Source organism: Dicentrarchus labrax, unplaced genomic scaffold, assembly GCF_905237075.1.
Source record: "Dicentrarchus labrax unplaced genomic scaffold, dlabrax2021, whole genome shotgun sequence".
Taxonomy (NCBI): Eukaryota; Metazoa; Chordata; class Actinopteri; family Moronidae; genus Dicentrarchus; species Dicentrarchus labrax.
Window position 1 is genome coordinate 7,343,307 of NW_026136724.1, and position 11,129 is coordinate 7,354,435.

Consider the following 11,129-nt stretch of genomic DNA (forward strand, 5'->3'; position numbering starts at 1 on the left):
ATTCCTCCCGTTTTTAATGATGCAGGGTTCATAATGAAGTGTCTCCGGTTCATTACAGGTGGGTGTTCAGTGTTAATGGGACACTTTTGTGGGGTGCTTGGCGTCTCACTGATCTCTCCACTGAGTCTCTGGCAAATTGAGAGCAATTTACTAGTTTTCTTCTAACATTAATTTGGCCACAGCCCATACGAACAACAGTTCAAATGAAGTAGAATCTATTCTATTTACCTGAAAAGTGCTCATGGAAATGTTAATTGTACGTGCAACAAACACTTTCACTGTCTAGGAGATGAAATAGGAATACAACTAACATCGCTGTGCATGTAGGAGAGGTAGGAGATCTGAGTGGCTAAAAAACAACTGAACCTTCCAGGAAAACACAGATCATTTCCAGGATATTCTGTCATTTTAATCAATTTCCAGGTGTTTCTGTGACAAGCTTCAAAGCTTAGAGGAGCAGATCAATACTGAATACTAAACTGTAAATGCATTCACACTTAGAGGTTAAATTCACATCATCAACACGTGTATCAAATACCTGACTTACACAAGCTTATTTGAAGCTAATGACTCATTACACAGCACAAAAACAAATCAAGGATGACAAAGCCCAAGCCGAGCTGACCTGCACAGGCTCACACAAATCAACAGGTGACTGAACAACTAGGAAGCACAGAATGGAGGAAAGTCCTAATTAGTCATTAGTCAAAGCTCTCCAGGCTCTGTCCCTGTTGGCTGTGTCTGTAGATATCAGCAACAACACAACAGCTGTAACGTTACAGGCAAATAAAGCACAGCACATTGTACAACCTCCATAGCATCAACAACTGCGCAGCAAGGAGTTAAATACTCACTGACAGCCACAATGAGACATTTAATCATCAGGAAAGACACCAGCAAGCAAAGAGACAGACAGACAGAGGGAGGGAGGGGGTGTCTGAATTACCTTTAAATCCATTCTCCTTTCTTTCACGGAGGGGAAGTGGTCCATATCCATGTGATAGTCTGTAATGTCCCACTGAGCGTCTGTTGGTAGAACAGTTAGCTGACTGGAAACAAGCTAGCTCTCCTGGTTGTTTGATGAAAAGTTTGTTGTTAACTTTCTACTGTTCGTTGTGAGGCTACAGTACAACTAACTTGCTTCACAAGTCACCACGACATTTCTTTCCACAGTCCCGTACATCCACACAGCCGTGACAGCGACCATTTTTGTGATTGATTTTTTAATCATCTTCACCTGACTTCTCTTTGACGTCGAACGTAAGACTGCAGTACCAGGTTTGACCACAAAGCTATTAAAACCCAGAGGGGCGCTGTTTCACTATCTTGAGATTGAAATAAAATGAAAACTGTGGGAAAACTTTTTTTTAATCAAATTTACAGTAAAAGCTGTTAATAATACAGCGTGTCTTAATATGGCTTAATATTTAGAGTTAGTTCACAATCACTCAATCATGATATATAGGTTAATAACATTACAGCTGCAGACTACACCTTGATTTTAGAGCTAACTATTCTTATCTGACCTATGGTTTTGCAGACTTGTTTTAGTTAAAGTCAGACAGGAGTTACATCATTCAATGCAATGGCTACTGTTCCCCTAACCATGTTACACAACATCTTCCTCCTCTGCACCAGTCATTTGTGTAGGACACCAGAAAATAAAAGGAGAAAGAACTTTTTTCATATAATATAATAAAATATTTGTATATAATAATAATAATAATAATAAAAAGTTATAGTAATAACTGCAGCAGAATCAGCTTTTTCACATTGTGAATTCTCTGTATTGGGTGATTACAATTCAGCTTTTTACCCCGAAAACACCGTATCTGTCTGGACGCGAGGCCAATACGATAAAGTATTTATCCGAAATCGAGAAAAACGTATTCGTGAGGACAGGCCCTTAGAACATTTTCTCAATATGTTGGACTTTGTGGATGAGTGGCACAAAAAGCCAAGTTTCCTGGTGCAACTTTGACCTTTTTCATGCAATGTTTGATAAAAAATAACACCTGGATAGCATAAAGCATCACTGTTGTGTAACAATGAAGGAGTTAAATAAAACTGTTACATCTTGATCATGTCATTGGATACAGAAGCAGGTTCAAACGTCCAAACTGACAACCTGTCCTCCATACTGTGCGTCTGCCATACTCCATGCTGTATTGGATGAAGCTGCGCATCTCCTGCTGTCGCCAAGCCCGCAGATCATCGATCTGTCCCTCCAGTCCTTCAGAGGCCTCCGTTCACCGCCGCCACGGCTGCGATTAGCTTGTCACTCTCCACATTTCTGGAGCAGAACTAATCAGGCTGGAGAAAGGACTCGTCCCACTGCTATCCATGCGTGACTTGTCTTACCAATGTATGCAAGAGGCGAACAGAAGCACAGCAGAATTGGATTTTATTTCCAGAATCTCTCCGGTGTGCTGATGGGAAGCCGATCTGTTGCGCCATTAGAGACACGTGGAGTTCATCTGTCTTCTGTGTAATTGATCCGCAAGAGTGATTGAGTGTATCAAGAGGTAATTATATAGTAATTAACAGTTTAAGACTGATATATTAGTCTATTAGACGCTGACTGTCAGCCAGTCATGTTCGTCTGATGTGATGGGGAAACTGGGAATCTGGTCCCTGGAATGAACTTTAAAGTTAAAATCAAATAAAACATTTTTATTTAAGAATTATTTACAATTAAGAATTGTAAGTTTCATTTATTTTCCTGCTGCAATAACGCCACTAGATTAGTGTTCTGGTGAGAATTTCTGTACTGTGTAGATGTGCAACATCTCCTCAATTCCACACAGAGGGGCCCACACAGTCAGACATCGCTTAGTACCATTGGTGTTTTCAGTACTTGAATCCATTACTTCATGTCGTGCTTTGAGAGTGCTGGGGTCACCTTTTATCTGTCATTAACTGGACCGTTAACGCTGGTTAGACCCCCTCGTTGTACACTGTGTAACAAACGCAGCACTGAGTAGGCAGGGAATGCTGCTACAACCACACAATGTCGGCAGGATGGGAAGAACGGGAAAATCTCCTATCATTCCAACCTGGTAGATAGTTACCCCCACTGCTCGCCACGAAGTCAGCGAGCCAACTAGTTAATAGCTACTATTGTAATTACTACTAGCTTCTTTCGGACTGGTATAGCCTCTTTTAAATGATCTGAATCCATTGCAATTGTGTTAACGTTGGATTTTATTTAAATGTAACTACCAGTGATGGTGGCTCTAAAGACATTTCGCCAAGAGTTTGTTAACATTTCTGTATTTCTTTTCACCAAATGTACCATCCATAGTTCATCAGCCCTGACATTAGCTTCCTTTTTGGAGTGGAGGCGTGGCTAGCAAACCAGGCAAACTAGCAGTGAATACAGTATGTCCTGAAAAGATTAGAGTCTTTTTAAAGGTCCAGTGTGTAACATTTAGGAGGCTCTATGGTCAGAAATTGAATATAATGTTCATAGGTATGTTTTCATTAGTGTATAATCACCGAAATATAGGAATCGTTACGTTTTTGTGACCTTTCTGCAGAAGCCCAGGGGACAAACCAAACACTTGCTCTAGATCGTGGCATTCACATTTTTAATGCATTTTATGGCCACCATACTTTCTCCTTAGTGCTTGGAAGGGGAGGGGGAAGCGACCTGCAACTAAACCTCTAGATGCCAGTAAATCCTACACACTGGACCTTTAAAATATGGAAAAATGTACATAATAGTTGCAGTATCATAACAGTTTATATTTCCTGACACAAGTGAGAATAACATTTTCTTTTGGACTTTAATTTCATCACCTCCTGAACTTAACTTGATCATTGCCGTGTTATATAGCCTAAATCTCTCTGTTAGAGAGATGAGAGGAACACACATTTCTATGAAACATTGATTTCCACTTGCCGTGATTGCATTATATACATAAATATACTCATGAACACCAAAAGACCTGATCTGAACCCAGTGTAGCGTAATAATATAAAAATCAGTCTGTGTAGGGGTATTCAGCTGAGAACTAATGTGGTAACACCACTCGTTGTTTCGCCCATGATTCAATGAGTCACACTGACACAGAGGCACGTGGGAGCAACCGGGGACGCAACAAGGCTCTGCACGGGCAAATTAAAAATTCAGCTCTGGGATAAAAGTTTCTCACTTACATGCTTGGCCCCAAAAGCACTTCATTCTATGCAAACATTTTTCTTTTGAAATTAATTCAGTGCCGCATATGTGGCCGCATAAAATATTAACAGTATTTTAATATTTTAGTGCAAATAATGAGAGCTCTTGACCCCTGTATTTAAATTTAATCATTACATGCAGAATTTATTAGCTGCATTTTCCCTTGTCTGTCTAGGAAATTTTCCCAGTAATTTTCCAAGGAAGCCCTGAGTGACAAAGAGCCTGTCTCCCCGTAATAGATGAACGCAACTGAAAAATCATGAAGCAAAGAGTGTCATGAAGTATCCATTTTCAGAAGAAAAAAAACAATCCACTAAATGAGGAAGCTTCTGATTCGTAACACTTAACTGAGTATCAAAGCAAATATTTTGTCTTTGGGCTCTAGTTATAAAGGTGGAAACAGTGAGACTGTAATAAGGTAAAAGGGGCCAAGCGTGAAGCGTGTGACAGCTCCATCACAGGGCGCCGTCGCATGCACAAGCTGAAGGTCAGCCGCAACGTAATTGCTGCGTCCCGTTCCCATTTGTCTAAACCGGGCCGTTTGCGTTCAGAAATCAGCTGCAGGTGAAAAGGCATTTGGCTGCCTGTCATCCTCAGTCACCTTCATCCCGGCTGATATCAGCGCAGAGCCGTGACAGGAGGCCACAGGTAGAGCCGCGGCTCTTATCACCAGCCAGAGACACATCCCACCTCCAATAAAAATCACATATTCCTTCTATATATATTTATATCATGGATATACTGAGGGAAATTGCACACATACACACAATGTAAATAATATCTTTGCAAGGTGACAGGAATGTGACGCTAATAAGGCTGCCACTGAAAAATATGCATTGTGCTTTGCATAAAATAAAAAGTACAGTTGTGTTTGTTGAAAACAAATAGGGTGATTGTATATTGTACTATTACTATTTCCCAGATTAGAAATGACACACATTTCACATTTATTTAGAGGTTCACCCAACTTACAAAACAACATTCTCACTTGCTACTACACTTACTGTTTTTGAGATATCCACCTCAGATTTCTGCTTTCACCCTGATATAATCCACGGACGTTACCATCAGTTTTATTTGGAATTAATGTTCTACCACAGAAAAACTATTCCCAGAGACTCCATTTGATTACCTTGAGTAACAAAGACACTGTTCCTGAAATATTACTGTGGAACATTACAATTTTCCAGTCCTGTGGGCAACAAATTCTGTTTACCTCCATGGTTAGGGTGAAATGATCCTTTATTAACCCATGATTTAAAAACAGTTTTAACAACACATACCACTACTTTTTTCTATCTTCGCTCACAGCTCACAAAGCAAGTACAATATTGGAAATTAAAATGTATGTAGTTAAAGAATCAATAGTATAGCTTGCATATTAACCAGAGATGCAAGGACAACAGAACATTAAGCGGACCCGAACTGCACCTGGAGGATTCCTGGTAAGTATCAGGCTAGCATTAAAATCCTAAATGAAATGGGTAAATCAAAAAGAAAAAAACACAGGGCAGCTACAGTCCCTTCAGAACTGTAGACAGTCAGCTCCCACCTGCTTTTAACTTGATAGTATGTCTGTCATTATAGTGATTGGTCACACACACACATGCAATGTTCAATCAGTGTGTAGAGGACACACAGTAAGGAGAAAAAATGGACAGCAGCACAGAAAGAGAGAACGAGAGCTGGTAGAGCTGAAAGGGAGCTCATTAAAAGGAAAAACACCTGTAAGGAAAGTGCAGCTAAATGCTGTAAAATTACAGATATCTTCACGGCAAGGGACATGTTTGGCATTTAAAAAAAGATTTATGAGCAACCTTAGCACGTCATATCACAACTACTTTTCCCATGTTGATTTTATGTTTTAAATAACGGAATCATGCTATGTAGGAAGGCAGGAGATACCTATGTATGGAAATCATTTGGAAAATAAAGACCTGTATATTCTGTCTGCTGGAAGTATCTCCAATTACCCAGAGCTACCGGCTAGAGATTCATGATGATCAACATATGTCCACTCAGAGATCTGAGGAAATGCCAGGTGCAAAACTAGAGCTCCAAAAGTAAAGTGCACAAAAGTTATATATATGAATGTATATTCCAGGGTGCCCAGGTGCTCATAATGTTATGGCTGATCGGTGTATGCCCAAGTAACTGCACTGGGTGTCAGCTTTATGTTCAGTTCTACATTGTATTAAAAAGGGTGTAACTGGCAGTGTTTTCCCCCTGTAGCATCTTTAATCTTCGCTGCTAAGTACTGTATTTCTGAGCTGGGTTTTTCAAGCAAATCAGCAACAGACAACATGCTGCCACTATTTAGTCTAGTTGCTCTGATGCGCTGCTTCTCCATGACAAGTAACTGAATGATTAGAAGCAGCTGCAGACCCATTTTCTGTCGGCTAATTAGCTAAACAACATTCGACTGTATTAAACTGTGAGACTGCAAACAAGCAAAAACATGAGGAACAAGTGAATTATCCAAATTGTTTACATGCTTTTGTGTTGAGGATAATATCACTACAGTGTTTGGCAGGAATACTTCAATACTACAATCTTTGGATTATGGAATCAGATCAGATACATAAAGCAAAACTAATCAGCCAAAAGGGAGATTGTAAGAAAGAATAGTCTGTGCCAATGTTCCAGGTTACTGTACACTTCTGTATGAGCGCTTTTTTTTCCCCCTTCAGAAGAAGCCATTTCCTGCTGTTCACCATGAAAACCAGCTGCAACAGAATGAGATAATCCATCATGGTAAACAAGGAGAAAGTTTGTTTTATCCTTATTTTGCTTCAGTGTTTTCATATCAGTGCTGCATAATGTTACTCTCTGCTTGGTATCAATCACCTGACACCCACATAAAGAAGCAGGTAATTTCAAGCAAGCTTCGAAATCTAATTGCATATACCGCAAACTGCTTGGGGGGATGTAAACTATACATATACAGCAGTAGTTTATTTCTCAAAATCTGTTTATTCAAAGTATCCTGCTTCTCTTTCTCTGTAGCACTCTGTAACTAGTGTTTTGAAAAGTCTCACATAAATGAGTACTTATTATTATAAATAAGGTGTAACTTCAGGCCCAGAATACAGTGTTTTCTCCTCTAATAAAAGATCAAACTGCAATTTGTTTTTCCTCTAGAGAAATTTGTCTTGTGTTTGTTGTCTTAAAGAACTATTATAGTCTAACAATTCACAAAAATTCCTCTGCACCAAAACAAAATATTCTGCTCCGCCCTGTGGAATTGAACACACACCTAGTGCAAGGTTACAGTACATGACAAAATCTACAAACTATTTTTCATCAAAACGCCACATCTCTTTATCACAATAGAGACACAAAAGTGACAGCAATGTTACCCACTAGTGTTTTATTCACATCACAACCTGCACAGCTTTTTGTTTTAAAGATGTCTCAAATTCATCAAATTAAATAAGTAAATCACCAAAAATAGACCTTTTACATTATAAAACCAAACTAGTACATAAATGACCCATATTTTCTTCTTTTTTCCCCCCTTAACATCAGTCATCATCAATAAGGGTTGCTTTAGCACATGCATCTGAGTCTGAAAACTGAAGCCAATGCAGACGTAAAACTGCACTCTTTCTAATGACCAGCACTGGGCAACTCCAAAAGAAAAAGAACTCTGGTTGTATTTTGGGCTTATGAGAAAATGATTCATTACCTCAGTAAACAGTTTACTAATGAGTTTATGGTCTCAATCATTAGTTTTCTTCTTCTATAACACTCAAGGGGCCACTACCACCAGACAGCCGACCTCACACTGATGTCGGAGGAGCCAGCTAATAAGCTAGCATGTTCACTGCCAGCTGGCAGTGGGAACTATTATTATCGCATCATATATAAATAACCCTTGGCTGTGTGTTTGATTATGTTATATCATCATAAAGAATGTTACAATTGAGAGTTAACTGTGAAAGGAATATTAGAAATGATGTCTTTTTGCTATAATAACTTGTGTTGGAGCTGTTCTGGGTACCCAGATTAAAGAATTGAAGGAAAATTTTGTGATAGCAGAACGGTAATACTGCAGAACAGTACAAGGCTCACAGTATGTGCTGCCCAGCTCGCCAGTAGAGTGTGATTGCAGACACGGTGGGGCGTTTTTGTCAGACAGGTAGATAATTGATTTATGCTCACTCCTACATAGAGGACTGCCTTACTGACCGCCTTTTTCCCTCCAGTAACTTTACTGACTGTTGTATTGTCCTGTTTGTGTGCTTTTAAAGTGGATTTATGCATTCAGTTTGTTTTCTTTTTTTTGGGGGGGGGGGCTTTTATTGCCTTTATGATAGACAGGAAAGGGGGGCAGAGAGAGAGGGGATGACACGCAGCAAAGGGCTGCAGGTTGGATTCAAACCCTGAGCCGCTGCAGTAAGGACTCAGCTTCAGTACATGGGTCGCCAGCTCTACCCATTGAGCTAACCGGGCGCCCATGCATTTAGTTTTAAGTACTTGAACTCACTTTATGTCAAATTGTTCATTTCATTTGACCATTAATGACTTTGATAAAAAATAAGTGGGGCATGGTACAGTTGTTACAGTGGAAAATGGCCACTCGATGGTCAAATACTTGGCCCAAATGAATGCAAAATGAAGAAGAAGAAAAAAGCGGGTGTCCTTGAATGCATCATAGGATGGGCATCTCCACGGCATCTGCAATCAGACACGTCTCCAGCTAGCAAAAAAGCTAATGAAAGGTAGCCTACCAATACGTTCTGCTGCCTTGGTCTGTCACATGATCATCGCCTTGGAAGATGGCATTCAGTCTCCCAATGGACAAGAGGTCCTAGAGATGCTATGGATAAAATCACAATCTTCACTGAGCATCCATATCCTTCACTTCTATGACAACTTACAGTTCAAAGCTCTGGAAAAGTGGACAGTGAGTTGTTATTGTTCTTACAAACAGTTATGACTAAGCAAATAACGTGGATAAAATAAACCTGAAGATGGGAAAAATGTCATTGATCCTAACTGGAAACCCAAAAAGTCTGCTGCACTTTCAACATCATGTAGGCCATGATCATGCAGATAAATAAATAAATAAATCTGATTGGTTGGGTTGAGGGAATGTAACACAGAGTGGGGCCAGAGTTACAATCAGATGAACAAGTGGAATGAATTGAATACAGGACAAAATATAACCACAAGAAAAGACAGGAACATTTAGGCCGAGACAAAGAACACCCCGAAGACTTTAATTCCACAAGAAAAGATAGATAGGGGATATTGATTCCTGTGCGTCTTTCACCTGCAATCAGATACTGTACAAATTGCCTTTTGTCGATTCGTAATTATATAGGTGAATGATTTCCTGGCAACTGATAAAATGTGCTTTTTTGCTGATGCCTGGGATAGCCATGGAAGGTAGAGAGAAAGCACAAGGGAGGCTTAAATCTAAATAACTCATGGAGGGGAGGGGGTTTTTCATCCCTGAAGTGTGAATATCGTCTTAATAACAAATCTTGGCCAGTTCAATGGGACAGCGTTGCGCTTGTCGTAAACAAATTTCCATCTCAGTCAACACGACCTCGGATCTCAGACTTTATCCATTGGGAATGTAAAAATAAATCTGTTGTGGTTCAAGTTCATGCGAGTACTGTCAGTGACAAAGGCATGGATTTGGATTTGATCCATCTTCATTAAAGAGACGGATAGAGACTGATGAGAACATACTTATTCTGTCATTTATAGCTTTGTACTATAAATTGCAGAAGATCTGGAGACAAACAGCAGACAGCAGTACATCACAAACGTTGCTCAGTGTTGTTCGTTCATGTAAGACTGAACCAGACTGATGCGTTCTGGTGCTGAAAAGTGAAAAATGTTCCTCCCCTCCCACTGTGGCTCGGCTGAAATCCTAACACTGCCCTGCTGTGGGCCTCTGCTCCTTGAATAGTTTTTTTTCTGCAAGTCTGTAATGACTGTATCAGCAGATGATAGTGCAGGAGAAAGAGAAAAATGGCAAAGGCGACAGTTCTCGGCCTATCTGCTCTGCTTGCAGCCACCTCTCAGGTGATTTACTTATTGTCATGGCAACACTAAAATATTCCAATTTGGGTGTTCCACTAGACAAGATCCTTGAGGTGTCTCAAGAAATTAGTAGCACATTCATGCACTCAGGATTGGTGCCTCCACACAGAGCTTTTTTTTACATTGAAAACAGCAGTCTGATAAACTGTAACAATTAATGTTTAATAAAAAGGTCCAGTGTGTAGGATTTAGTGGAATCCTGCTTGTGGTGTAGTTGCAGATCAGAACCTCCTCGCTGCACCCTTCCAAGCACAAAAGAGAAACTACGGTGGCTGCAAAACAAGCAAAAGCACAAACGCCCCTATCTAGAGCCAGTGTTTGGTTTGTCCCCTTCTGGGCTACTGTAGAAACGTGGTTCAACATAGCAAACTCCATAGAAGGCAACCTGCAGCATCAGTAGATATAAAAGGCTCATAAATACACACTTTTCATTTTCATTTTGGTGCTATGGCAGTAATAATGGAGTACAAACTAAAAGCTGCGCTAATCAATATTTGTATGATAAGAATTTATCAAACCACTTTGTGTAATGTGGAAGGTGTTGCTTTTAATGACAAACCCACAGACAGTTATCACCCAACTGCGTCGTTTCCCTCAGCTCTCTATGGAGCACTTTAGCATGTTTCAGCTCATTGTTTTGTTTTTCTGGCTCGTAACTTTACTCTTCGGTTCAGTGTCACCGGTCTCTTCAAGCTTGTTTTTAACTGCAGCAATAAAAAAGCTCTGGTAAAACTGCTGTGTGCTACCTGCCCAGCACCAAATGGAAAACAGGCAAAGTTAGTGACTAACTAGCGAACAAATTGGAGCAATAAGCGGCTAACAAGCCAGATATATTATTATTTTTATGACTACTGGAATAAAATCACCAGTTGGCCAGAAACACAAA

General features: G+C 40.0%; 1 long non-coding RNA gene across 3 annotated transcripts in view; it reads right to left on the reverse strand.

Moving 5' to 3' along the window:
• The window catches only part of LOC127359230 (uncharacterized), an 80,889-nt gene extending 79,625 nt beyond the window's left edge, over window positions 1-1,264 (reverse strand). For all 3 annotated transcript variants that reach the window (XR_007882621.1, XR_007882619.1, XR_007882620.1), the window contains exon 1: window positions 947-1,264. This is a non-coding gene — a long non-coding RNA (uncharacterized LOC127359230). The remainder of the gene's footprint in view (window positions 1-946) is intronic.
• Between the last annotated feature and the right edge of the window lie 9,865 nt (window positions 1,265-11,129).